The 7,201-nt window shown below is 41.7% G+C and overlaps 1 long non-coding RNA gene across 1 annotated transcript in view; it reads right to left on the minus strand.

Annotated features, from left to right (window-relative positions):
• Window positions 1-6,560, minus strand: part of LOC125689053 (uncharacterized) — a 32,592-nt gene extending 26,032 nt beyond the window's left edge. Inside the window, exon 1 of the long non-coding RNA XR_007375003.1 lies at window positions 6,344-6,560. This is a non-coding gene — a long non-coding RNA (uncharacterized LOC125689053). The remainder of the gene's footprint in view (window positions 1-6,343) is intronic.
• Window positions 6,561-7,201: the final 641 nt, after the last annotated feature.

Raw genomic sequence — 7,201 nt, forward strand, 5'->3', positions numbered from 1 at the left:
ATTCCCATGAAAGCATGAAATACCTCTTAACTGACAAGGGTTGTAAGTTAGGAAAGTAACTCCTTGCTGGGTCTCAGAAGATGCTATGGCACGTGTTAGCTCTTTAAGAAAAGACCTCATGCAGAAAGCTCAGCCTTTCCTCTTCCCTTTCCCTTCCTACTCTCCACATTTTGTTGCTCTTGGTTGGCTTTTTGGTTTATTTGTTTAGGTTTTATTTCTCCAGACCAGTTCACTGTCGACCTGGGGCTTGCCTCTCTCACCGGTGGCTCAAATGCTTGAAATTATCCAATATCCCCAACAGTGTTCTCAGGTTTTCAGCCCTGCCCCTCCTCCTCCACTGCAAGCCCACAGCCTGCTACAATTTCACACCCTCTAGAAAAACCCACCAGTCAAACTGGCAGCTGAAATTCATGTTTGCTGCAACGTTCCAGAGGAACTTGTCTCATGGGGTCTGTGCAGCCACTGATGAAAGAAAGGCTTAAGCACAAAACCCGCAGCGGCTGCAGCGGCAGCTTGGTGTCCCTGTCCCGGTGCGCTGAGGCTGGGGAAGAGGAGGGGCACGCCACACATGTGCACAGGCACACACACAGTGCATCTTCCCACCAGATGGTGGATCAGACCTATTGGAGTTTAACTTCTAATTAAACAAAGAACTGTGGGCCACATTCAGTCACAGCATCAATTTGCTCCAAACCAGATGTCTGAAAGATACCACAAAAATTGTATTCATGTGAGCCCAAACCCAGGCTGCGGGTGGCCTCTGCCCAAGCCCCATACACTATCCCCATCAGGACAGGAAGTCTTCTCCAGCAGCAGGCTGACAGCCTCTCTGTTCTGGGCCATCGTGCCCTGAAAGCCTCCTCTGTCTTTCATGGCATAGTGCTCTTGAAGGTCAGTGCTCTTGCAACATATCGCTGTGGCTAAGAAGGCATGGAAAATAGTCTGGCAGGAACAGCTCTGTAGGTAGGTTTACCCAAGGCTCCCCAAAGCAGCACACTTCTTGCCAAGGCACCCAATAATTACATGCGCAGTTATCCTAATTTTTCCCAGCAGTTCAGCACGCTGAACGAGAAGCCATAATCCCAGATGTGCATTTAGTCCTGGCTCTCAACCTATGCACCCTTCAACAAACCCTGGATAACACTTCTGTAGGCAGACAAAAAGAAACTTAGAAAAGACCCAGGCCAAGCTGCATGGCAGCCTTACATCCTTCCTGGAGATCTGCCTGTAAATCTCTGCCTGTGTCATTCAACAATTTTAAAAGAAGTGAGGTCCACAAGGCTCCAAAGAAGCAATAATGATTTAGCTGGGTAAAACCTGAAGTCATCTGCCTACCTGTAATGCTGTTTGTCAAGCAAAGGCAACAGACTAGCACAGATTTTATACCCTAGGAATTGACTCAGTGTCAAATATTTAATAAGGAAAAAAAGAACTGGCAATGGCCATGCTCAAGGATCCAGTCCTTTCTTGCCTCCAGTCTGTCCCCAGTCTGCACCCTTGCTTTCCCCTCCCCCTCTGCCTTTCTCACTTGGAAGTTGTTATTGTTTTACATGGCACATTCCCAAGCAGCTAGACCAGGACAGTAAAATTATTCACTGACTTTACTGTACTCTCCTACTAGTCACTCTGCTTTTAAGCTTTCAGCCTTCCTTCCCTCCACCCCACCTCCTTCACTCCCCAATGAAATTCTCCTTTCCCTCCTCTCCCCTCCTCTTTGCTGGGCAGAATCTGGAAAAAAGAAATCAAGGCCAAACTCAACAAAACTACTGCTGCGTAATAGCAGTTCTTTTTCACACACAGATGGTCAGTCAGAAGAATGAGCGCTTTATAAGACAGACATCATGCTGGTCTTTGCAATCCTGTTCTCCCGGACCTCAGCAGGAGCTTTTCATCACCAAAGTGGATAATAACTCTGTCAGACACCTCATACACACAGGTATTAATAAAAAAAGAAAATATTGTAGTGACTGATTTTACAAGAAACTGAGAATCTTAATGTGATAGTTAAAAACGCGCACAATGATTACACACAACCAATAGCTATGTCAGCAGGGCTTTACAGCAGGTTGCTAATAAGCAGGGAATGTGCTTATGCATATATCTATGGTTTTGCACTTTACTGACAGCATTTCCACGGCCAAAGTCTATGTACCATTGCACAGCCATCAACATGAGCATGTTGGATGCTTGTAAATGCCAAAGTGGCTGTACAAATCCCCATGTTTGCATATGGAAATGCCATTTGCATGGCCAACAGAACTATATGGAATCACTGTCTGAAACGTGACAAAGTGCTCAGCAGTTATGTATGCCTTTGTTTTTGACATTTGGCTGAACAATAAAAATAGACTATTTTTTTTTTTTTTTAATTTCCTTTCTCCAAACTGGATTTTGGTGACAAAGAAGGTAGGTTTCCATCATTCTTAATTACATGCCAAAGCCTTGATTTTTCTTGTGATGGATCCAAAGTGCACAGATCACATGCAAAGACACACAGCAACAGCATTCTCTAATCCAGAAACACAATTCTCTTTGCTGAAAATGGAAAAATATTTTCAGGAGCTCTTACATTTATTTACACCCCCAACAAAAGTAGCAATACTAAATATATATATATATATATATATATATATATATGTATCACTACAGTAAGCATGAGCAAGGAGCTCTGTTCATATAGTCATCCTTCAGACATGGAAATTCTTAACATTTTTGTAGCTAAGCAAATTTTCAAATTCAGGTCAAATGAAATTGTGTGTGAACTCACTTCGTTAGTCAGATGAGAAAGGGCAGCAGTTATTGCTTCTGCTCATGATAGTTCTCACGATAATATGCTTGAAAACTATTCTGACCTTAAAGGTGACAGAAAAAAACTATCTATTCTACTTTATCCTTGATCTGATTCAATAACAGCATAGAAAGAGAAATCACGACATTTTAAAAGCTTAAAGATTATTCTGATGCCAAAGAGAAATGAGCGTGTTGCTGCCCTTTTGTTACCAGCCAGAGTCCCTGAGCACTAAGCAGTCACTTTGTACGTGAAAGGAGAGCTCCCTGCCATGAACACGTGCTACCCACAGGTTAAGCAGTACCTGGCCTTCAGCCCTCAGAATCTCCACTCTGCCTCGGGCACAGCAATAAGAAGCACCCCCGTCCCTGCCCTGGCAACCTTATTTCTTCTGTTAAGTAATCTTCCCCTGCCCTCCTCCTCCCCCTCCTCCACCTGTGTTCAGAACCACGTATTTATTCTACTAAAACTCTTGAAAAATAAACACCATCAACAGCATTGCACCAATGATTTGTACTCTCCCCTGGGTGCAAAATTAATTCAGGGTTTTGTTTAGGAGTTGCCAAAGAGCAGCATATTACCAGTCATTAAAGCGCTGCGTGGACAAAGCTGTGAGTGGCAATCGCCAAGAGCTGGGGCTGGCTGTGCCCTCCTCCCTTTGGTGCTGTCAAACCTTCAGTTTCATTCTCCAAATGTAATGAGATAATTCAAGTCGGCCTTTTCAGCATCGATCTCATCCACCATAAATTAATTTTAGGGATGTTTTCCCATGGATTCAAGCTGATTGCCCTGGATTCCACGCTTCCCGTTTACACCAAACATAAAAATTAACAAGTTTACAAAAGGAGAGCTCATACATGTGGAGCACAGAGTGAGATTTAAGAAAGAGAGAGAAAAAGCGTTTAGCCACCGAAGGAGGGGAGGAAAAAAAAAAGAAGTTTAAACAGCAAGTCTCTGAGAGCAACCCAAAATCACTCAAAACAAATTTGTATTATACTGCGCAACTGGATGGTGTATTAACTTTGAGTGCACAGAATCACATACACTCCTGTTTTCAATCAAACTTGTAGACAACATTTTTTTAATTATTATTAATTACAAACACTCAGACATCACCACATCAGCAAAGCTCTCATTGCTGAGGGTGAAAGAAGAAACTCACCCTAGCGACAAGTCTTCCAACAACACCTATCTCATTGGGTTGGAGGGAGGGGAGAGCAGAGAAGGTACTTCATCTGGATTTTAAGTCCCAGAGACCTCTTCTGACTCTGATAGCATTACCACCTTTCTGTCTCCCCTTCCCTCCTTGCCCTGCAGCACAAATGCTCTTTCTCCAGCCGGGCCTCAGTCACATAAATCGCTGGGAATGGCAGAATCCCCAAGTGCTCATGAAGCTCTTGCTGAAGTTAACGAGACTTGGCAAGAGGTCTTCTTACAGTGAGGGATTTGCAAGAGCAGCACCTTACTGTTGGAGACAACACAAAAAACACTTCTGCACCGGCAGTTTTCAGCTTCAGCTCTAATTTCTATACAAGTCAGGAATATTTTTGCTTTATACCTGACTTGACAGTTATTAATACTACTGTGAGGGCATACCACCTGATTTTATATGATTTAGAAAGAGGAGAGAGAGCAATGATAACAGTTTCATTATAAGTTTTAAGTGCCCATAAATCTTTCTACATCAAACCATTCCCAGTCTCCCAAGAGGGGCTCTCCAAACACTGAAGCCCTGCCTATTTGGCAACAGCTACAGACAGGGATTTCATTTTTAGCCTCCTTCGTCTCTGCAGAGGACAGAAATCTTGGAGAGAAAACTTTAGTCCAGAAGCAGCTGGAGGCACAGCACAGCCGTGGTCTTAATCAAGTTCTCTAATGACTCTATTGCTCTTCTTTATAACTATTTTTTGGACCAATAAAGCAGCAGAGAAAACAATATTGAATCACTGACTTTTCTGTGGTGGAGAAAGGAGCATGATGAGTCCATAAAGTTATCTTCATCTGAAGCCCAGAACCCCAACATGTTTCTAGCCCCTGCAACACAAAGTAAAAATCCCTTCTCACCCATGGGCTCTCCCAGTTCACATCAAATGGGCTCACATCACCCACTGCATGGGGATCATTTCAGAAGTACCAGTTTGATTCTAACCTGGTTAGATAAAATTGCCCTGTCCTCCTTGAGTGACCCTTTGGTGATAAAAGCAGAAAGAACTGGATCTAGATGCTTACACAATATCAGGGCCTTGCAACCAAAAATAAAACAAATATCCTTTCACCGCGTTAATAAAAAAAAAAAAGCAGACTGAAACTGGGAGGTCCATACAATGGTTGTGAGATAAAATCCACTGAAGAAAGCTGATGGGGTTTTTACCACTGATTTCACTCCTGCTGATACCCAAATGGCTGGGTTGGGTGTGAGCTCCCTCCATATGCTCAGTAGATAGATTATTAACTTTACAAGAGTGTATCAAAAATAGCTATCTAAACTGAATGTGACTGGATACGTGTACTCTCTTAACCAAAACCAAATGTCTTTTCCTCCACGATTCAGTTCTCACTACAGTTGTGTTTGCTAGGGTAGAGCAAAGCCTGTGACATACTTCCGTGCTATGCTGTACGCCAGCAAGGCACGTCAAAAATGCAAACTGAGTGCTAAAATTATTTCATTTCCAAAATAAATAAGTGCTTTTGGTTATATTAGTACACAAAAGGCAGGTATATTAAATTAAGGGATCAGTAGAGAATTGGTTCCTCACCAAGCTTCAATTAGCTTTCAAATTATCTCTCTTATAATGTGTACAAATATTCCAAACCAGACTTCACTGAAAAATGTATTCTCAATAATTTTATTTACCTAATAATTAACACAAGGATAACAACACACATGCAAATTTAAAATAAAAACAGATGTGGGGATTTCTTTTTTTTTTCTCCCAAATAAGAATTTGAAACAGATGTGCTCTCTCAACGGTATTTTTTCACCCAATACTTTTCACTGTTTGTATTCTTCATGTATTTTTTTCCATAGGTACAGTAACATATAATCCTAATAAATTATTCCCCCTTTTATCTGACAAGCATGGTTTTTAAATAACATATTCTATCTTCATATCTTGCTGGAATAACTCATTCCTATCAATTGCTATTTTGCACAGAGACTTGATTGCAGTTCAGATATAGAATGGAATACCATTTTCTTTCAAACCATATTTAAAACTAACATAACAAAATAAGTTGCTGAATGAAAATATAACATTCACCTCTGTTCGTGCAGTCCTTATCTTCCTCAAGCAATTAATAAAGTGAAATTTCATGAAGTAGCTTAAAATAAAAGCTACTAGTTAATTAGCTCTGTACCTAATGCACCACACCTGAATGTGTTCTCTGCTCTCACTCACCTCCTGCCAACTCAAGAGATTGTTGGCACCAAGGATTCCAATCACCAAGCCACAACTTCAGTTCTTACAATGAAACGCCTTCAGATGATCTTTCATGAGAAACTGTCTGTAGATTTTTCAAAAACACTGCATCAAGACAAGCTTCATTAGCACTCACCTGAGCATGAGGTGTCTCAGCCTGTCCTCGTGACACATGGTGCTGATGCACAAAAACATCTTGGTTAAGCTTGATCCAGTTTCAAATAATGAGCCCATCCATGTAGATTGCTCCAAAAGTAATGCCTTTTATTTATTTCCATAGAAACTACAACAGACACAAAGAGCTGTATAGTAGAGAAAATTCTCAGCTGCAAAACACTCTTTTTCAACACAGTCGCCTTCATTAGCAGTGCATTTTTCAACAACAGCAAACAAGGACCTGCATGCCATACTTGTAACAATCTGCACCTGTGGAGACGGCCCACTGTTTCACAGCTGAGCCTGAGTGCTGCCTGTCCTGAAGGATGAAGCAATGGGTGAGCCACCCTAAGGCAGAGGAAAATAAGTGAGGAGCAGCTGGAAGCTCTTAGGCTGATGTCCCCAGCTTGCTGTGGCACCACCTCCCTGAGGGGTCTGCAAGGCTCGTGGGCCTAAGAGCAGGAAGGAAGAGAAGTAATGCCAGACTCAAGCCAGGTCTGGGGAAAGAGGATAAAAGATGCTTCCTTAAGCACATCTGTATTTTTTTGTTCGTTTGTTTTTGCTACTTAATACCTAAATCAGTAATCAAAACGTTGTGTTAATTGACAATAAATTAAGTAAAATTCCCAAAGATGAAATTGGATGAACTAACATTTAAGAAAATCCTTACCTGTACAATTGAAGTGTTTTTATTCAGCCTTTTCAGTGCGTTCATTTCATGGCATGATCTCCAGATGCATGGCTGTAGGCCACCTTCAACACTGAATTTCACTACGTCCATTAGTAACTCAACAGAGTTGTCTTCACTTTCTCTTCCCATTGTATGTATGACAATTGA

The sequence above is a fragment of the Lagopus muta genome, chromosome 2 (assembly GCF_023343835.1).
Source record: "Lagopus muta isolate bLagMut1 chromosome 2, bLagMut1 primary, whole genome shotgun sequence".
Taxonomy (NCBI): Eukaryota; Metazoa; Chordata; class Aves; order Galliformes; family Phasianidae; genus Lagopus; species Lagopus muta.